Below are 22365 nucleotides of genomic sequence, written 5' to 3'. Positions count from 1 at the left end.
CTGTGGTTTTCAGATGTTTATGTTTCTAACGTGGTATTTGTAATCCCAAGGCCCGGTAACCTTTACCATGAAGGTCTTGCCAGTCCCCAGCTCTGGGCACCTCCCCTCTTCCATACTCAGCCAGGGCTCCCAGGCTGCCCAGTATCGGCAAAGTCACAGCAGGTGCAGCCTAAAGACCAGGTCCTGTGTGAGGGGCTCACAGACCCTGTGGCTGGTTGAACTCCTTTCTTTATCTCCTGTCTCCTCTCCTGGCTTCTCAGGAACTAGCTCAGATCTTTCCACATCCTTCAGCCCTGCTCATGTTACCCCAAAGGACCATACCATCATTCCCTGGATGAAAAGCACAGCTCATCAAATTTCATCCTCTATTCCTTAATATTTCTCTATAGCTCTTCCTATCTTTCTTCCCCCTCCCCTCAAATGGAACAGAAGCTTCATGAGAACAAGCACTTTGTTTGTACACTGGTATCCCCAGTGTCTAGAATAGTCTGGAAAGTAGTAGGTGCTCAATAAATACATGTGTAATGGAGATAACCTTTCTTCTTTCCTTCCTATCTTAGGGAAATAGGTGTCCCCCTCCTTTCTAGGACTCACCCCTGGGAGCATCAATGCCTCCTGAACAGTGTCTCTCTCAAATCTTTGACTTTTAGAGCATGTCCTCTCTCCTGAAATCTTATTTCCTTAGTTGTCCCTTCTGATGAACCTATATGGCTGTCCAACAATCAGGTGGCACTTTCTCCAGCTGCTTTGCTTGAAAGTCTTCTCTCCTTCTTTTCAATGCAGGCAGTCTCCAAGATTCTGTCCTCAACTGCCTTCTGCCCTTAGTGCTTTTCTTTTGTACAGACCTTATTGACTCATGTGGTTAACTCCTGCTCCTTGAGATGAGAGCCAACTTCACCATGTTGTCTTCAGTATTCTCTGCTTTTCATGTAAATCCTCCTTTTTATCTGGGGACCAACCCCAGAGACCTGCCGGCTCCTGTTCCCCTGCCACTACTCTACCTCTAATAGGTGTGTGAATTTCACCTGTTGGTAGGCCAAGGTGGTGATGCCCTTGAGTTCATGTATTGCTTAGGTGAATAAAACAGCTTCCCGAATAATGTCTCTGTAGCTACTCTCTCCATCTACACCTGTCTTGCTACTGGCTTCTCTTTACCTGTTGAAAGATCAAACTCTTCAGTTTGATCTCCATGGCCTTTTAAAATCTATTGCCAGTATAGCCTTAAATTTGTCCTCATACTAACTTTCTTGAGGTACCACAGTGATTCTCAACCATCAATACACAGTAGAAACAAACAGGGAATTTTGAAAAAGTACCAAAACTCAGGTTCCAAATAATATGTCCCTTCTTTCCCTTCTGTCTGATGAGCGGTTCTGATTCAATTGATATGTGGGGAAGCCAAGGTATTAGGGCACTTGAAAACTTCCCCAGATGTTTCTTAGATGCCAGCCACGGTGGAGAAGTATTGATATGACCTATGATCCAATCAAATGAATGTGCCCAAGAAAGTACTTTGCTACCACATCATACTTTCGCCTGGGCAATTCCCTTCACAGACAATTCTCTTTCTTCTATATCCTCTTCCTACAGAAAATGCATGAAGGCTTCTGTGATTCTTTCATTTGGAAAGAATCAATCCTTTCCTGAAAGTTTTTGTATGTTTCTATACGTTACATTCATCCATGTCAGCTGGGGAGATACTATGTTAAATAAGGACAATATAGAGTATGAGAATAAGAAAAAGTCCCTGTCTTTGTACTGTTTACAGTCTCATGGGATAGGAGAAACACACGAGCCACTAAATAATATTAAGCCTTATGATAGAAGTCTAAAAGTGTCCACAAGATAGTGTTTAGCCATAATGGATTCTACTCTGCTTGGTGTTGCAACAATTCATGTATATGTCATCTCCCCTCTTAGATGGTATCGTTTGAGGACCAGGACATCAGACATAAGACTGAATTTTCTTAGACATAAGACTGAATTTTCTTAGAGTTAAATGTTTGCTGAATGAGTGAGTGACTGAGTGAGTGAATTAGTAACATGTTGGTAATTAGGCAATAATGGAGAATAGTAGCAGTTTCCAGGAAATAGTGGCCGAGATGGAGGGGTTGTCCCACTGGAGTTTAAAAGCCACGTCATCATTTTTAATCCTAGGCTATGTATGAGTTTTACAGTTTTTCTCAAACATCCACTCCATAGTTTGTTTAAAATGCCAATAGGACTAGCATTAGAAACTAGGTCTTATTTATCATGACTGAGAAGGGGGTAATGGTCTACCCAAAATAATACTTAGCTCTTTTAGCTTAAGAAGTAAATCCTAGAGATCAAATGTGGTGGCTTAATGGATGAAGAGAAGAACTAGAGGAGATTAGAAGGAATAGATGCCCACCCTATGGATCCATGAGCCTTCCCTCCATTCCTTCTGACCTTACCGTGGTCTTCAAGTTAAGTCCTTGGGCTTCGTAAAGATATTCTCAAGAAACCTGCTACATTGAATGAAGACAAATAGGATTTTGCAGCAATTTCTAGGCTAATGTTGTATGTGGGTGCATGTATGTGTGTATGCATGTGTGTGGGGTGGGCGAGGTAAATAAAGGAGGAACCAAAACACATGTGAAAGTAATTAGACTTCTTTAGTGGAAACCTCTAATCCCTTGAGTAACTACGGGTATGATTAATCATTCCTGAAAAAGGAAGCCATCCTCAGAAAGAAAAGCTGTATCTGAACATCTCTGTATTCTTTGAGGACACCTGTGAATCACAGCATAAGGGTCATCAGCAAAGGAAACTGAAATGGTCAAGCCAGCTTCCGGGAGCGTCTGAGTCAGGATGGTCAAAAGGAAATGTTCCTTAACCCAGAGAATTGCAGCATAGTGGAAAGTCGCTTCCCACAAAGGTGGAACAGTATGTAACTGTAAGTTGCTTCAAAGAAAGAATTCAGAAAACTTGTTGTGTACTGATAAATGTGTTAAAAGTACTCATGTGTTTTGGGTCATCTTTGACCTTCATTCATTCTTTAATTTATAGATTGCTTATTAATCCATTTATTGGTTCATTTGTTGACTCATTTGTAGAGTGATGAATACGAATCATTAAAACTTGTTTTGAGCACCTTCTAGATGCCAGGGACTGTGTTACTGTGGGTACAAAGATGAACACCGCCAATCTTTGTTATCAAAAAACTCACCAACTGGAAGAGGAGATGAATGCATTCAGAGATAATCATGGTGCTGGAGTGAGGGCATTATAGTTTGAGTTACAGTGGTGAAGGAGAGGCAGGGTCCTAAATGAACCCTTAGTGGGAGGAGTGAGCCAAGGGTACCATGAGGGTTCAGCTGAGAGATCTGGCACTAGGATAGGCTTTTCAGGCAGCCAAGATGCCAGGAACAGAGACAGGTAGAAAGATGTGGGGCAGTATGCAGCCTGCACAGAAGTGAAAGCAACTCATCATCCCTGAAGCATGGGCAGTGGAGAGAACATCCAGAGATGTCACCAGCAGGATGAAGCCTTGAAAGGGCAGCAGAACTGGGGATGGACACAAGAATTATTCTGGAGGCAGAACTGAAGACAATGTGTTGTGGTCATAAAGGTAGGGGGGTAGGAAGGTGACCTGGAATCAAGCTTGGGTGAATGTGGAGTCACTCACAGAAAGAATACAGGAGTAGCAGCAGCATTGGAGTGGGAGGCTGCAAGGCAGCACAGTGCACAGGGAACGCTGACTTCGAGGACAGAACCCCTCCTGCATCTTCTGCAGGTAAATGAGGATGTGTGTTACAGGGGACCGAGGCAAAGGCACTTTTTCTCCACTCAGTTCAATACACCAATGCATAAGAGTGTTCATTTTGAGACCCATGGCTGCTTTCCCTAACACTGCAAGAATCTAAGCTGCCTTTGCTTCCATCATCCATCCATCCATCCATCCATCCATCCTCCATCCATCCATCCATCATCCATCCATTCATCTATCAACACTAAACCCCTGCTAGAGCCTTGGCATTGGCACATACAATATAAGGTATGACAGCTTATATTCCAATGAAGGGCAATGGAGTATGACACATAATGACCCGGATTTGGGGTCAGACAGACCAGGATCTAAATTCTGCCACCACCACTGACTAGTCATATGGCCTTAGGCAATCTTCCTAACTTGTCTGAGACCCTTAATTTTTTTAGAGTTAAATTCAATTAGCCACCATATAGTGCATACTTAGTTTCAGATGTAGTGTTCAATAATTTTTCGGTTGTGTATAACACCCAGTTCTCATCACATCACGTGCCCCCCTTAATGCCCATCACCCAGTTACTCCATCCCCCCACCCCCCTCCCCTCCAACAACCCTCAGTTTGTTTCCTATAGTTAAGAGACTCATGGGTTTTCTCCCTCTCTGATGACTTTTCAGTTTTCCCTCCCCTACATTATGATCCTCTGCACTGTTTCTTATATTCCACATATGAGTGAAACCATGTGATAATTGTCTTTCTCTGATTGACTTATTTTGCTCAGCATAATGCCCTCCAGTTCCATCCATGTCTATGTAAATGGTAAATAATTTCTGATGGCTAATATCCCATGGTATATATAGACCACATCTTCTTTATCCATTCATCTGTCGATGGACATCTGGGCTCTTTCCACAGTTTCACTATTGTGGACATTGCTTCTATAAACATTGGGGTGTAGGTGCCCCTTCAGATCACCACATTTGTAATGGTTTGTATCTTTGGGGTAAATACCTAGTAGTACAATTGCTGGGTCATAAAGTAGGTCTATTTTTAACTTTTTGAAAAACCTCCATACTGTTCTCCAGAGTTGCTGCACCAGCTTGCATTCCCACCAACAGTGTAAGAGGGTTCCTCTTTCTCTGCATCCTCACCAACATCTGTTGTTTCCTGTCTTGTTAATTTTAGCCATTCTGACTGGTATGAGGTGGGATCTCATTGTGGTTTTGTTTTGTATATCCCTGTTGCTGAGTGATGTTGAGCATTTTTCATGTGTCTGTTGTGAGCCCCTTATTTTCACCAGAGTTCTACCACAGTTACTGTCGTTTGGAGTTAAGGAATAGGAAGTGCCAACACGGTGCTGGTCATGTGTATGTTCTCAGTTAATGGTTGTTGGTAACTTGGTAAGTGTTATTGCAATGAGATATACATAAGGAAACAAACAATTCCACCACACTGAGGTAAATATTCCAAGAGACTGAAGCACAGGGACAGGGAAACATATAGGGAAATCACCGAACCCATGAGAACAGGGGAAGCACCTACCTAGAGTGAACAGTGTCTCAAAGGTAGATATGAGAGAGCAGGCGAAGAAAGGGAGAGAGCTTTCTAGCAGATGGTCTGGCATGTTTGGAAGCATAGAATCAGTCAATAGAGGACCAACCCATTTGGGCAACTGTGAGTCATTCAGCATGGCTTGCACAGGCTGCAGAGTGGCTGGTGCCAAGGCAGAGTTAGTGGGTGGCTCCTGAAGGGTGCACACACCACGCTCAGAAGGTCAGCAGCTCAGGCCTTGGTTTGTGGATAACCTGGGCCCCATAGCTGGGCAGTGGAGGAGCTCTTAAAGGCTGTAGTGTGGGGAATACCTTAGAAGGACAACCACTGGAGACAGGGACCTAGTTATGAGCCTGCTGTGGTCACCAGAGAAAGAAAGTATGTGCCTCTACACCAAGGTGGTGGTGGTGACAAGAGAGAAGGACACCTTTAAGGATATTGAGATAAACTAAAGGTATTCCAAACGTGGTTATGGGATGCAACGCATTCTCCTTAGCTGAACTTTTTGTCTCTCCTCACAACCCAAAGACAACAAATTGGCTTTTCTCATTCCATGAGGGTTGTTTACCAATGATCATGAGGAAGCAAGAGATGGCACCCAGGGAGCACAGGGACCATGACCCAGCTTTGCAACTAGGGTTCCACTTTCAGTTCCACCCTCTGAAAATGGGATCTCTAGTGGAAAATAGGGCTGAAGACAGATTCAAGATAGAACACTAAGAATTGGCCAACTAGGAGTAATTTAGATGCCAAGTCATGTCAAGTGGTCAGTTAGAACTTAGAACTTTCTTTTTTGCCCCCTCCATGGTCCTTGTCAATCCCAAACATGTGCTCTTAGGCGCCGAGTTCTTTTGGGCTACATTATGTTTGTGTGTGATGTGAATCTAGACTCAGAGGAGGTATCATCCTAATTCAATCACACATCACTTTTCCCTGACACTAGCTGCACTAGAAGATGCAGATATTTGAAAATGGGTTCACTACCACTAGTGCAGAGTACGATATGGCTCAGAAATTAAGCAAAGGCATGTGGTTCAAATTAGACCAAAGCAGTCTTTTGAAAGTTGTACTGGGACACACAAACATAAATGGCCAAGTAGACTCTGTGAATTAAAAGAATCATTTTGTTTGTCAATAATGAATGTGTGTGTGTTTTGTGTGTGTGTGTGTGTGTGTTTACTCGCAAATATTCATTGAGCACCATATGTATTTTTCTCCTCTTCCTTTGGATAAAGAACATTTGTAACCCACTGACTCTCAGGACCAGGGTCCCATCAGAGTGATAGTGTATGGAAGTAGCTCTTACTAGTCAGAAACTTCTGACGTGGCTTTCTTTAACTTAACGTTAGCACCACGGGATCTTTGATAATAGGAGTGGTCAAAACGTTGGTTTCTAGCTATGCTTCTCGTAAAGGAAGTTTCCAGATATAAGCCAACACGGGAAAAGAATTGCTGACTACAGGATTGGATTGGCTTGTGATGCTTTTTAATGTTCTCTCTCTCTCTCTCTCTCTCTTTTTTTTTTTTAAATGAAGTCAGCTAGTGATCTTGAACTTCTTCCCATAGGTAAAGCTCCTTTCGCAACAGTTCTGTGAGAGAAATCAGCCTTACTGGCTCCCACAGCTGGGGATGGCCATCCACGGGAGAGGACAGAGTCACCCCAACCATTTTCTGTGTTCTGTTGTGCCATTCAGATGAGGAATTGTGGTTGCAAAATGCTAATTGCAACCCCCAAGTGCAGCTGCCTCATCGCTGGGGAGCTTGTTAGAAATGCAAATTCTCAGACCTCAGCCCAGAACTTCTGAATCAGAATCTGCATTTTAGCAGGAACCCCACGGAATCTGTCTGCACAATAAGATTTGATAAGCACTCATCTAAAGTAACAGACTGAAAAATATACAGCCTCCCTCTATACACACACACACACACGCACACACGGACACGGACACTTTGGGACCTACAGGCACGATACATACACGTATTGTTCTGCATTAATACACTATGTACATTTAAAAATATGCACAACATATAAACATTGAAAAGGATGAAGTGGAAACTCAATTTGAATACTTCTATTTCTTCCTTGCTCTTGGATTCTTGACTCACAAAACATCAGACACTCCAGTTCTAAGGAAGCAAACAGAGAGCTATTGCTGGAAAGGATCTTAGAGCCTTTTATATATGATGGCCAGTATGCTTGAAGCCTCACAGAACGTGAAACCGTAGAAAGTAATTTGTTAGGCTAAATTGAATATATTGATGCCTCTTGTGCTTCTCAATTTCATCAGTGTGAAAACTATAAAACCCATTTTCTCTACAAGGCAGGATCCTGTAGGATATTCTTTGAGCTATGGCACAAAATAGGAAGTCTAAACCTTCATTTCCACTTTGGTGATTCAAGTCAGTGGTGTATTTGTACCCCTCTCCTTCTGAGGCGCCTAGCTTTGGACTGACCTCCCCTCTGACCTACAGCATCAGTTCTCATGTCTTTAAGTTTTATCAGTTACTAAATCTGGACATTTGGGAGTTCACTTGCATGACACCTTTGTCCTCCTGGTTCTTCTCTCAGACACAAAGTCCCTACCATGTGGTCGGACTTGTGCTAGCATGAGGGTTAAAAGAGGAATTACCATTAAGCCTGGTTTAAGGAGAATCAGAAGTCTCAAACACAGTGCTGCAGCAACGCTTAAATGTTATCATGAAGTGTAAACAACTTGCAAAAGGCAGAAGAAAGGAGGAAGAGGAACTCTCCCCGGAAGCTGAAGGAGGTGATATTTGAGCTGGGCCTTGGGGGATGAATAGGAGTTTGCCACACATGGGGGCACAGGAAAGGAATTTGAGGTAAAGGACCTGCCTGAGCAAAGGCATTGGGCAGGAAACCTGCTTTATATTAGCATGCATTTCACTCGAGTGAAATAGAACTCAACTAAATGAAGCCTCAAGTTGATATGAAATAGCAACCCTGAATGCTTCCCCAACACTAGGTTCTTGGAGTTGTACAATCTAAACGTCTCTGAAAATAAATTATTTCATACGGTTTGGCCACAGCAGTGTGTGGAAAGTTTTTCAGTAGGGCACAGTAAGTACTTCTCATTTACAGTAAAATCTGGAATGTTTGGGAATGGTCTGTGCTAGGGAAATTGAATTTTCAGATTAACTCCATAAAAATGGAAAGTGTGGTTGAAAACCTTCCTCATTTTGTTTTCCTTTGAAGAGATAACTGCTCTTAACATTTTAGAGGCATTTCATTTTCATCTTACCTAGAGAGGGAAACATGGAGCAAATACACTCTATGCCCTGCTTTATCAAATCCCTATTTTTAATGGACATGGTTAGCATTTTTGCCATGGTTTTTAAGGACTGCACAATATTTCAGCTTATGAATATTTTATAAATTTAAAACCATTTCTATGTTATTGGTAATGCAGATTGACTTGAACATTTCAGTATTGTAACTAATGTAGAAGGCATTCTTGTACATAATCCCAATGTCTCTGGATCAAAGAGTATAAATAAATAGCTTTAAACTTTAAGCATATTGTCAATTAGCACCAGAAAAAGCTATGACAAATGATTCTATCTTAAGCCATATATGAAGCCATTCATTTCTGCATGCTTGTCTGTACGGACTATTGACGTGTCTTTAAAAATCTTTGATGACTTGACCAGTGAGAAGCTGTGTTTCTTGGACCTGTGGTGCCTAGGCCTCCTACCCCGCCAGGCTCTGGGGCTGCCCAAGGCTCAGACTGGGGACTGCTTCTCCCACACTCCATTTCTGGGAGAATCTCATCCACTTATATGTTTCAGATTTTATTTGCAGGCTTCAACGTCAAAGTCGGCCCGCCTGCCCCACCCTCTCCTGTGAACATCAGCCTAGACCCCATCAGTCTAATCTCTGCTTATCTCTGCTCTGTCCTATGCATCCCCCAGAGCACTCCTTCAAACCTCACCTCTAGAGGAGCTAGATCCTCCAACTGGATTGAGATTGTGTGCCAGAGTGAGCGTCACACACTATGGGGATCTGAGAACATATGAATGATTTTTAAATTCCAGAAGATTCAGTGCCCTCTGAATCAGTATGTTTACTTTAACCCCCCACCCCCATCCCATCCACTTCATTTTCATGCCAGGAGGTCATGAGCCATTTTGAGACTCATCTGTTAGAGGTGTCTATTGGCTATCTTGAACAGGTAACTCAGAAGCCCTTGGCTCCCTCAGTCTGCTAATACTGTCCTTGTCCATATGTAGGTACTTATGGCTTGGATTGCTGAAAGCACCAGCTAGCCAGACTTCAAGCATCTATGCTTGTCTCCTTCCAATTTATTCTACATGTTGTGTCAGAAATGATGGCTTTGAAAGCAAATCTGATCCCCTTTTTCTTGATTGAAACCCTGAAATTCTTCTTGCTCCCCTAGTATGAGGGTAATGGTCCTCATGGAGCCCCCCATGCATGGCAGGGCTTTGCCCCAAGCTCTTGCCTGACCCTTATCTACTCAATGTCCCTTCCCACTTCCTGGAAGGTGGAAGCTCCATGCCAGCTGGGCCTTTGCAAACACATGTGTCCCTCTGTCCAGAACACTCATCTTGATCCTAGCTCACCTCCTTACCTGCCGAGTGCTCCACATTCTTTATGTCTCCACTTTAATGCCACCTCCCCAGGGAAGCCTTCCTGGGACCCCTGACAAGGACATATTATATACACTATCTTCCATTCTCTCGTCCTTTCTTGCATTTCTCCCTAATTCTTCTCACAAATATCTTCAAAAATTCGCCTAATGATTTATTTAATACCTCCCTTCCCTGCTCTATTATAAACTACACAAAAGCAAGGGCCAAGCAAGTCTTATTCACTGTTGGATCTCCAGCATGCAGTGCAGGGCTTAGCACATAACAGGTGCTCAATAATCTCTTGGTGTGCAAATGAATGAAAAACACTGTCGAAATATCTTCAGATTTTTCACCTTTTTAATTTTTTTGATGCATATGTTTATAAAGGTTGTTGTTTGGGGGGCCATCGTTTGTTTTTTTATTAACTTACAAGAACTTTCTATAATCAAAATATTAACCCTCTGCTGTTATCTTTGTTAAACATAATTTCCCTTTGTTAGGTCATATCTTATATGTTTTGTTTATTGTAAACATAAAATGATAATACCTCTTATATACTAATTAGTGTAAGCAAGCAGAGCACCATGGTGCTTTATGTATTATAACCTCACACCAGGGGATCCCTGGGTGGCGCAGTGGTTTGGCGCTTGCCTTTGGCCCAGGGCGCGATCCTGGAGACCCGGGATTGAATCCCACATCAGGCTCCCGCTGCATGGAGCCTGTTTCTCCCTCTGCCTGTGTCTCTGCCTCTCTCTCTCTGTCTCTCTGTGACTATCATAAATAAAAAAAAAATTTAACCTCACACCACCCTGTCAAGCGTAGGAGTTCTTATTGTCACTATTCTGCAGGTGAGAAACTGAGGCACAGAGGGGTTAGGCAAGTTATCGAAAGTCACATAGCTACTATTAATATAAGTAGGACTCTGTACTCTTAACCTTTATGCTCCTTCTGAAGAAAGGTTTGTTTCTTTTTTTTTAAGTACAGAGGAGGTAATATTCAACTTGACTTTTAATGTGCAGGTTGAGTTAACGGAGAATGAGAACCTTTAGGAAGGAATGGCATGTACAGGACAAGGAACCCTGAGCGGATTGTGCGCAGAAGGAAAAGGCAAGTATGCACCCAGGCTACATCCTGAAGGGAACAAAGATAGAGAGAGAGAGCAAGAGCCAGACAAAACTCAAGTCTAGCTTTGTAGAGGTGTGTAGTGTAGAGACCTGTCCTGTCAGCAGGGAGGGCCGCCGGAGGATTTATAAAGGGGAGTGTTGTCAGAATGATTGCTCTGTAGATGAGTAGCTTTCCTTCTTTCTGGTAAGAATGAGAAGGAAATCATGGTAAGATCAAGTTGGGTGCAACTGAACAGTGTATTTGCTATAAAAACCCAGCTTCACAATTCTGAGAAATGCAACGTGTCAGGCTCTGCAGACAGAAGGTTATGTGTGAATTTGAGCTGTCTTTTCCTCTTCTGTTTCCATGTAAGAAGAAATTGTACTGTTGCTTCTGAGTAAGGGGTGTTGGGATGTCCCCCCACGGCTACTGTCATTGTGTTCTCACTGCATCCAAGCCCTGTCACTGCCAATGCCGGGCCATGCCGTGATGTCACGGGGGAAAAGAATGAACTGCGGTTCTCATTGTTAGGGATCACAGATATTCTTCTAGAAGGAACAAGGACTGCTACAAATGTTAAGTGTCTATGGGGAAATCAGTCAAGGAGGATTCAAGATGTTGGCCGTACTTCTGTGACAGAATCAGAAGCATTGTCCCTCAGAGCCTCATTGATGACAGGTGAAACCGTGTCCAGGTCCACGGAGCCTGGAGAGATTAGGGGCAAAATTCAGGAGTGTCCATGATCAAGGCTGGAGCAGAGGGAGGAGCAGTTTGTTCTGAATCGCCTGTAACTAAAGTCTATACTTTTGTACTATGAATGGGGAACACACTGCCATCCTACCAGCCCCGACTGTGACTTGGTCAGAGCAGGAATCATGCTTTTTCACTTCATTTTCACAATGCATTTGTTTCAGAGACTTTGAAATAACATGTCTGCTCATGCACCTCCATTGCTTGAAAAAGAAGCCCAACTTTTTTTTTAATGCTTGAATAAGTGCATTTTAATATTATTGGTGTCTTTTGTAATCCTATTTAGCTTATTTTTATCTATTTAAACCCATCCTGAGAAGGCAGTCCAACCCAAAGGACCACAACACAAAAATGGTTAAGGAATCCCTGAGCTGAAAGATTAAAAATGAGACTCGCTAGCTAGACTTTCTGATCCTTCTGGTGAACCATGCATGAAATGGCCACACTCTTATCCCACAATGATTGTATTTGTCTTCAGGGTTCCTAGTACTGGGAAAGTCTGGGTGGTTGTTCTCCTAAGAGTGTTATCTGTATGTGAAAACTTGTCTTTACAATTTTTTGACCTTCTAAGCTACTCTTGAGCGTACATTTGCTCTTCCCCAGGGATATCAGATTTAGCAAATAAAAATATAGGTCTTGTTTGTGCTACATCTATCTAGTACATGTATATGGATTTTAGATTAGCAATGAATACTTTTTAGTATAAATAAGTATATATCAAACATTGCATGGGACATAGTTATACTAGAAGATTATTGGTTGTCCACTTGAAATTCGGTTTTGACTGGGCATCTCATATTTTAACCTAGCAACTCTAAAAGTGCCAAAATTGGGCTGATGGTCCTCCAGCTAATTAACTATAGATGGTTAGAAAGTGTCTCCTGACACTGCTTACTGATGGAGATTCATTAACCACCAAGGGTCTCAGACCCTTGGGAAGAGGTGGAAGAGATTTTGAAGTTTGAGATTTTCTTAGTGATCATAAGCATCTATATTTTCAACTTGAGGACAAGCAGACAACTCAGAAGTATGACCAGTCCTTCAAGTAAACTAACCACAAATCCAAGAATTTGGGTATAAACTGTATACCCCTGAGGTCCTGTGATATCCAGTTTCTCTATCAGAGAAATGTGGTCAAAGTTTAGACTGACAGTGAAGCTGAATTTCAAAACCTTTTGACACTCGTCCCATTGTTAAATAACCTGGTTCCAAATCAAGCAAAAGTCTTAATTTCTTCTGTCTGGGACGAGATTCCAATCATGATAATAATGAGCATGGAAATCACCAAGGACAAGAATGCCACTTCGGTGTCCAGGTGAATCACACCAGAGGCCAATAATCATCCGTTGATAGAGACCAGCAATTCCAAATTAATTCTAAACAGAAGAAAAAGTAGCTTGCAGCCAGAAAAATAACCCAGCCTGAAATCGGTATGTATATTTATACTGTGATACTCTTCCTATATTTCTTTGCCTTTATCAGAGTGGAAATATAATTGTGAGGCAAAGCAAGATGTGAAGGGTTAAAGGTGGTGGATTCAATGTCTTAATGAGTGAGAGATTTATTAAGGGGAAGGTCAACTTGAAGTTTTGCAAATTATGTAATGATAATTGTAACAACACAGTGCTCTCTGCTCTCAAGCCACCTTTCAAGCAGGGATATGAAGGTTAGAGAAAAGGAATATCCTGGCTTGCCTCCTACTTTTTCCTTCCTTTTTTAATGCTCCAACTATGCTCAGTTTGAGTTTTATTAAAGAGAATATACCAAATAAAATAGTTGTTTCTCTACAAGTAGTATCTGCAAAGACAATATCTTCCATTCTGATTTATAGCAGGTTACAGTCAGACAAACCCAAATGCTCTCCATTTCCTTCTCCTCCTTACCTAAAATCTGAAGGGGACAATGCTGAGCCACCTCCTCCCCGTTGCATTTGAACCGATGCAGACAAGAATAGTAAGTGAGAGTCCATGAGCTAGTTAAAGAAATCTCTTCCCTGGAGAGAAAATCGGGGGCAGTGTCACTAGGGAGGCTAACGCAACACAATTCGCCTTGGGTTTTTCTTCCCCCCTCAAACATAAATTTTCCTGTTTTACCAGTCATCCCACAACAATGCATGTCCAAGCCATGCTGTGATTAGAGGGGAGAGTATGCTTATTACCCAACTTCTTCACATGTTGGAGCAGGGAGAGACCAAGGGTGGTAAACCAAAGGAAATTTCCATTTGCTGTTTAGCTGCTGCACATTCTTACTCTATAGGAAAGTTAGCTGTTATTAAGTAATAATGTTCAGCTGAAGTTGGTCACTTGTAACAACAGACAGATGTATAATGTTTTATTTAGGTTAGCCAGCTCTTTCACAAATAAAGGGCTTGAAATTAAACTGTCTTTACAAAAATATTCTGCAAATGATACCTCTGCCTTATTCCAGTGCTCAGATTCTTTGCCATGGAAAATGGAAAATGAGTCTCCTGTTGAACCCTGTGTCTGTTTAAACTTGTTTTTGCCGAGTAGAGAAAGGTTGATGTGCTACAGAATTAAAAAAATAAATTTTTTAAAGAATCTGCATTGAGGAATAAAGGGTATAACTATGCAAACCACATTTAGAGATGGAAAAGGATTTTTTTAGTACTTATGGAATTTGAAACAATAATAATGGAATGGAAACATAGGGAAAGGGCTAAATGTTTGACCGCAGAGGCAAATTGGATCATCAGATGCTCACATGCAATGCAAAATGTGGGATTTGTCTTTAAAAGAGTACTTGTTGGTTTCCAAAGGAAAGAGCTCGCCAACCCACCAAGCCATCGCTGACAAACTCTGGCCACATAATCCCTTGGGAAGTTGGGTTCTTTTTAAGACACAGGTTTTGGGCAGCACCTGCAGAGCTTCTGATTCAGTAGCTGAAGTGTGAAACTTAAGAATTGGCATTTCAAATGAGCTTTCAAGTGGTATGGATGCTGCAGTTGTTGGGGGGACGGGTTTGCCCTCTTCTATGCCACCCTGTTGTCAGCATCCAGTGAGATGGATAGCTCATCTCAAGATATTTTGTGACAATAAACACAGAAACCTGCCTGTCAGACAAATTGAGAGGCACAAAGCCTTGCTTCCTCCCCTAATCCTGCCACAGTCTCAGCGACCTTGAACAAGTCATGCAACTCTTTGATCCCCTTTTCCCCAGATATAAATTGCAGAGTTTAAACTGGATCAGCACTCTTTAAAGTGTTCTCAAATGTTATAGAAATGCCAGATATCTCAGACCCTGTAATATACAACCATGAGATGTCAATCTCCAATGGGTGCAGACCAGGAACCGTTTGGATGTTTGGAAGCAAAGCTTCCCAAAATTATCTGAGTACAAATCCCTTTATTTGTGGAATGCCTGCACCACACACTTGGGGGAAGATCTAACAAGGGACGGCTAAGACCCTTCAGCCCCCGCTCACTCAGCCATGGAGTCCAGGTTCATTCTTCTGGCCTCTGACATTCCTGGCCAGTGAACCCTGAAATCCACTCCAGGATGATACCCTCCATCTAAGGAAGAAACTTTCAGGCAATTTTCAACCAAAATTGATTTCCTTTTCACCAAAATTTCCCTTTTATTTCCCCAGGATAATATACTTGAACTTCTATCCCCTAGGATGCTTCTCCTGGCAATTGAATACCCTAGCGGGCATCTACCATACTTATATATTTAACCCCATCAACTTTCTCTTCTTTCTTACATCAAAGGGCCCATTCTTTTGTTTGAAAGTAATGAGACTGAACTTTGAGATGATCCGATTTATGTGCTTGTGAATTTCTTACGTATTTTATATAGTTCATATATAATTCATTAAGCGGTGCATAGTGCAAATCATACTCTCAAAGTGCGGTCTCAATACCAGCAGGTCAGCATCACCTGGGAACTCATTAGAAATGCAGATTCTCAGACTCCACTCTGGACCTACTGAATCAGAAACTCTGACCCAGCATGTTTCAAGGCCTCTGGGTGATTCTGATGCCCGCTGAGGTTAGAGAAGTCATGGTTTCGAGACGAGAGAAAATGGATATAGGCTCAAGCAAACCTTATGCTGTCTCATAGTTTCCTAATCTAGAATCCTTGAACAATAACAGTACCTCTTTCAGAATTGATGTGAAAATTAAATTACTATATGGCACCTCTATAAGGTCTGGCATGCTAGCAACAATAAGTCACTGGGTGACGGGCACTGAGGAGAGCACTTGATGGAATGAATAGTGGTTGGTATACGTTGGCAAATCGAACTTCAATTAAAAAAACAATAAATCAAATATAGCTATTTATTCTGTAATGGATACTAACATGTAGTGAGCAGGGACTTACCTTATGCTGCATCAAAGTTCATCATGAATAGAAACATTCCTTCTGAGCTGAATTTGACGACTGAGGGGCTCAGTGGCTAGATAGGAACACAGCTACGGAGACAGATCTGGTCTGCCAACAAGGTCCTCCATGGATTAGTTTTATGAATATGTGTAAATTATCTCATCTCTCTAAACTTCGTTTCCTCATTTGGAAAATAGAGAAAATACTTTCTTTGCAAGGTAAAGAGAAGAGTGAAATACTATATCGTCTGTAATTGCTTTGGAAAGTGCCTGGTCCTTTTTAAGTACCCTCTTCCCAAATGAAAGCTGCCAGTGGTATAACGATAATGTGTGTCTCTCATTACAGATTATGAGGCTACCTTAACTAAGGGTGTCTTGTTCAACAGAATATTAGAGTGATAACATCTAAGGCCCTTCTACCTCATCCTGAAAACTTGTCAAGATAAACTTAAATATTGATTTAGAAACGATTTATATGAGAATTTATTCACCTTTCTATGTTGTCCTTGAGATCAGGCAAATCTTTGTTCCTACTTGAATCTTGTTAGATTTGGGTTTCTTTTTTGATTCATTGTTTAGTCATAAGCCAACATTCAGAGTTTACATTAGGGATATTTCAAGACTTTCCATATTTTCTTTAAAATACTGTATCCTTTAGGTCAGGCCTATAATCCTAAAACACAAAAACATGTAGTAGGGCTGTCCTTGTGGTCAGGCTTTCACTAGATTTTGCCTCAGTAACAATCACTTCTAAGAATCCAGTGGCTTAAGCAACCAGAGTCATTTGTCACTTGTGTTGCAAGTCAGCTTTGGCTCAGCTGTGGCTCAGCTGGAGGTGCCTCCCTCCTCCCATTCCTCAGAGGAAGGAGCAGCCCATCTAAGACTATCTGAGACCCCAACACGAGTCTGATGCCTCTGTTGAAGCATGGGTGAGTCACTGCGGCTCACACCCCATTGGCCAACACAGTCACTTGGCCACATCTGACACTAAAGGATGAAAACAGATTCTCTATCCCCCAACCCCTAGAGAGAGGCCTAAGGAAGAGTTCCTTATAGATGGACCCAGCAGAGAGGGGCAGCAAATAACTGGAAGCCACAATCAGCTACAACAACCAACAGTGACCCTAGCTTTGTCAATTAGGATCCTAGTTCTTAGCCTCAAAATATAGATCAAGATAGAGGAAACTTAGCTGCAAGTTTCCTATCATCTCAACTGGTACTTCCCCTCAGATCCTTAAGATTCTTATGGAGAAGAATGGCCAATTCCACAGCTTCCTGGAAGCTATCATTCCTTCCAGCCTTCCCCAGTCTTCAATGGCTTGATGGGAAAAAATGGATTTGCAGAAGAAAATAATCATTTCCCCAGGAGATAAGAGTCAAAGAACAACCCTTTGGAATCTGCTGAGAGCCAACTTTATCCACCTTCTTCTTTTTCTGTAGAGATGCCCATTTCTGAGGCCACCTGGACAAGGTCAACTGTGTCCTCAGCTGACATGGATGGAGTCAACAATTACGTTAAGAACAGTCAGATCAGCCACTGAAGCGAGTCCTAGACTGCTTTGAAGTGCAGGGAAGAATATGGCATGAGGCCAGACCCAAAGGTCCCAGCACATGTATTTGTGTGACCATAGTTACAGGATCCAAAGAAAGGATAGCCAAGCCTCACTGATTTTATTTTCAATTATTTTTAAAGCTTTTGAGTTCAGTGAACCCCAAGTACATGCTTGTCAAGCATTTCTTTTTCTACTTACTAGCTAAACCCAAACCTTAAAGTGAAATTTAATCTAGGTATTTTGGATTCATAGCTATGAGACATATCATCCAAAAACTGTTTTGTTAGAAATATTTGATGTCCAAGGAAGCTTTTTAAGCAACTTTCCCTACAAACAGAAAGCTGCTTTGATAGAGCTTTAAAGTCAGATCCTCTCAAACTGCAATTTTCATCTGGAAATCCAAAATTATGATTTGATTTGGATTTCATTACTTCATGCCACCCCACCCCCTTTAAAGGTACATGGAATCACATCACTGGAGCTTGGCTGAGGAGCTCTGCTGTCTCCCTATTTTGTTATTGCTATTTTTCTGCAGGTGAAAGTTAGTTATTTTTCTGCCCACTGAGGAACCCAGAATGAAGTTTTTGTCAGGATGGGCACATTGAAAAACTTCAAATTTGACTCAACAGAGCAAGTAACTCTGCAATTTAGAAGGAATCAGTGTTGTACTATTTTTCTGCAGGTGAAAGTTAGTTATTTTTCTGCCCACTGAGGAACCCAGAATGAAGTTTTTGTCAGGATGGGCACATTGAAAACTTCAAATTTGACTCAACAGAGCAAGTAACTCTGCAATTTAGAAGGAATCAGTGTTGTACTAATGAGTAGGGGAAAATCATTCTTCAATGCTTTAAAAATCAGTACTTATCACTGGCTCACTAGGTAGTTGGCATTCATCCATGAGTATGGTGGAGATTGGACATTTCTGAAAACTAACAACCAGATGTTTCCAGCGCTTATGTGCAACAGTGTTATTTTAGAATTCTCAGTGAAAGTGAGGGGATAAGGCTCTCCATCAAGAGCAGAAAAGCTGTTGATATCATTTGAGCTGTATATCATGCTGTGGAAGTTTCCAACGCGTGTTCCTGGAGCATCACCTGTGAGCTTGTTAGATGTACAAATTCTTGTACATCCCAAACCTACTGAAATCAGAAACTCCATCCCAAACCTACTGAAATCAGAAACTCTAACACTTCCAGGTAATTCTGATGCAGCTAAAGCTTGAGCACCTTTGTCAAGGTGGCAGAGAGGGTAGGCATGGGAGCTTCACAGGGGCACTACTGCCACATGCCAGCTGTTGAGAACATGGGTGAGTTGCTTAACCTCTGTTGCTTAACCTCCCTATTTCCTCCTCATGGGGATAATGACAGCACTTGCCTCATAGGGTTGGTATGAGGGTTAATTAAGTTCATGCATGGAAAGCATGGAGAACAATGGCTGGCACACAGCACTATATAGTGTTATCTATTGATGATGATGATGATGATGATGATGATGATGATGATGATGATAACTTATCTGAATCTTTATTTTATAATTGTCATTGTTATTATTCATCTGCATCTTTCCCACATTGGACCACTTCTGACTCTATTCTGACTTTATTCAGGCTTATTAGTTGCATGCATATTTCTTCTAATTGGTCAGTGGATTTCTGGTCATTTATAGATTGATTTCTCTCTAATAGGATGAGTATTCCAGCTCAGTGTGGCTAACTTCTTTGATCATTCATTCTTATAAGATGCTCTCTATTTGATAGAATTTTGTCCTCTCTGAGGAAATGTTGGGAACTATATTTCATTTTTCCATTCTCATTGTTTTGCTCCCAAGACTGGAAGCGTAGTTCTTCATATAGCTAAATACCGCTTTCAATGTGCCTACTGTTTAGTTCTATTTCAAAAATATGTTTTTCTTTCCTTTATCTCCAGAAAACAAATGCTCCACAGCATAGGCAATAAATGACTTCATTCTATGTGTGTGTTATTGGCTTGAAGTAGGAAAGGAATGTTGACCTCTTTATTCAGTAGTTTCAAGGACTTGACTTCAATAAAGATATCACAGTTCTAAGATTACAATCCCACCCCACATGCTGGAACAATATAATGAAAACTGGAGAATACAATTTCCAGAGACTAAAGAAAACTATAATGACTTGTATGGAATATTCCTTATTTGTGGGATTAGGAGAAGGGAACTTAGAGGAGAATATCTTTTATTGTTCCTTCCATCTTGAGCTTTAAGAAACTGCTACTATTTCTTAACATTTTAGAAGTGAAGCCAGGTAAATGGCACAATCATTAAAGAAAAACATACCTAAGAAAGTGACACAAAATTTTATGAAATGAGAATGTGTATAAACAATGAGGTAGACTTCGTGAAGGAAGTCTGCTGCAGAATATAATACTGAAAATTCAGAGCATATGATGAAGTATAAATGAAAAAGGATACTGGTAAGATTTATGGGTGCAAAGAAAGAGATGCTGGATCTTCACAGATGATCATTACAGGTGGTAATAGATCAGTGATGAAGAGATGGTTTGCCAAACACTGCAAACACACTGGGGGAATCGAGTGCATGAGAGGCTATCCAGGTTGATAATTGGGGCCACGGGCATGAAGAGAGAGCACATTTACAATAATTGGTAAATCAGAAGGGAAGTGTGAAGGATACGTATACCCCTGTGTGTAAGACAGACAAAAATGTGGGTAGATCTACAGATATATATCTTAGTAAAAAGTATTCCAGGAAAGTAGGAGGTGAAAGAGCCTTCTGAATTTAGAATAGATTACATTAAACTCTGGAGGCTGAAGAGGCATTTGTGGTGTACTGACAAGAACTCCGGTCAAGCTTTTAAAGACTTTGGACCTTGTTCTTTCTGCCATGAACCATCTGTGTGATGAAGACCTGTCACTCCAACCTCCCGGGTCTATCTCCGTGTTTGAAAAATGTGTGTCAGATGCCTTGGGTTTGACAATCTTTTCAGCTCTGATGTTCTGTGACTCAACAGTAATAATGCATTTCCACAGGCGGTAAAAATATTCTAGACTCTTCCCTTCCAATGCTCACTGTTTACTTCCTCTGCACTTCCCCTTCCTGCCTCCCTGTTTGCTGGTCAGTTGATAGTGGGCCTCAATGGGGGTGAGTTAACCCACTCTTTCCAGGGTGTTTTACTATTGAGCTCCCTCCAGAGGGTGGGAATTCTATGGGGAGAGCTGTGGTTGGGGCTTCAATTTAATTCTTAAAACATTCCTTGAGCCTTTGGTCTATTCTGGGCACCATGCCAGATTATCAGGGATTGGAAGGTGAATGCTAGGGCCCTAGCCCTGGGGGGAATTGTGAAGGGTCAGTTTCACTGGGTCAGTCTCTTTGTAAACACCTGTGCGTCCCTCTTTCTTTCAGGCAGAAGCAGAATCCCATGGTAGCCAGGTGGGTGAAGGGGAGCGAGGACGTCCCATCTGCCTTGAAGAAGACGCCTTCTGACCTGCTGAGGGAGTGACCAGGTAGTAAACAGTCTGAGGGCACAGGGTGTTGAGAGGGGGGGGAAAGGTGCTTACCCTTTGAGTGTGGTCTACCAGCCACTCTTTTCCACAGAGAGATGCTAAAACCAAGAATCCCCTCCCCAGAGGCACTAAGTCTTGTTCCCCCTTTTAAGGCCATCAATCTTGAGTAGCTATTGGTGTCATTACCTCCAACACTAGATGTGCAGAAATGTAACAAGAGAGCTTTCAGCAGAAAGAGGGAAAAGATCCAGCTCATCTGAAGCCTGGCCCATTGCCTCTTTTAAAAAGAGGTTAAAACAGAAGCTTCATGGCACTGCCTTCATGTAAACAGGGCCAAGTTTTCCAGAATCTGGCAGACAGCTGAGCTTGGAGCTTCGCTCGTGCCCGCAGGACACTCGTGTGTCACTCACACTTGAAAACTTAAGCCTCTGTTTTTATTTCAGTGGATTGAATGGCATGCACTTTCCCTTAGCAGTTTCTCTCTCTCTCTCTCTCTCTCTCTCTCCCTTTTTTTAAAGTGCATGCATTTACTTGTACATAAACTTCATTTGCTTTGGGCGATGCTCACGTTCTGAGCTTGACTATGCTTTTGGGCATGGTGGCATGTTGTTTTGTTCCCAAGTTTTCGTGGTGGTCACTTTCCTCTTGGTTACGGAAAAATGCTGCTGAGGGGCTGATAAAGCCTATGTTCTTCGGTTATATCCTGTATTTTTCTCCTAAATGAATCTCTACATAAGTGGAATAGGCTTCAAAAAGAAAAATAAATTCTGAATAGCTTAGGGCCCTTCTTTGCAATGAAAATGAAAAAGTAACTTTTCTTTCCAAGAAAAAAAAAATCATTTCAAGGGTTATTCAGTAAATGACACGCTCTTAATATAACAGGAAAATTAAAAAGCACAAATCCCTGCATCTTCAACAAGTGTTAGTTTCTGATGGATGGTTTCAGTTTCCTTGAAAGGATTTGCCCAGAAGATTACTTCCAAAACTTCTGTTGAGATAATGCTGCCCTAACAGCGAAGATTATTGCATGAATCACAGACCACTGTATCCAGTTCCTTTTTAAAGGGGGGATTTTTTTCCTTCTTCCTTAAAATACCAATGAGGTGGAAAAAACCCACATGCCAACCAGGTAGTGTTACCCTGTAATTACTCCCATTGTCTGTTTCAAGGAATATAGGATGATTTATTTCAGTTGCCAGGCAGGTAGTGTAAGATGCTATATGGCCTCAC

The 22365-nt window shown here is 41.7% G+C and overlaps 1 protein-coding gene across 9 annotated transcripts in view; it reads left to right on the top strand.

The window, feature by feature from the left end:
- The window catches only part of KCNJ15 (potassium inwardly rectifying channel subfamily J member 15), an 80457-nt gene that overhangs the window by 49426 nt on the left and 8666 nt on the right, over positions 1–22365 (top strand). For 6 of the 9 annotated variants that reach the window (XM_041734833.1, XM_041734828.1, XM_041734832.1 and 3 more), the window contains one exon: positions 21035–21135. The gene's annotated coding sequence lies outside the window, so the exon portion shown is untranslated. Of the gene's footprint in view, positions 1–10955; positions 10995–12703; positions 13172–18919; positions 18944–21034; positions 21136–22365 lie in introns of those variants that run through there. The other 3 variants (XM_041734831.1, XM_041734834.1, XM_041734835.1) reach the window with 3 other exon arrangements.

The sequence above is a fragment of the Vulpes lagopus genome, chromosome 20 (assembly GCF_018345385.1).
Source record: "Vulpes lagopus strain Blue_001 chromosome 20, ASM1834538v1, whole genome shotgun sequence".
Classification (NCBI taxonomy): domain Eukaryota; kingdom Metazoa; phylum Chordata; class Mammalia; order Carnivora; family Canidae; genus Vulpes; species Vulpes lagopus.
Note: the sequence above shows the minus strand (reverse complement) of the source record. Positions and strands in the feature narration are given on the sequence as shown.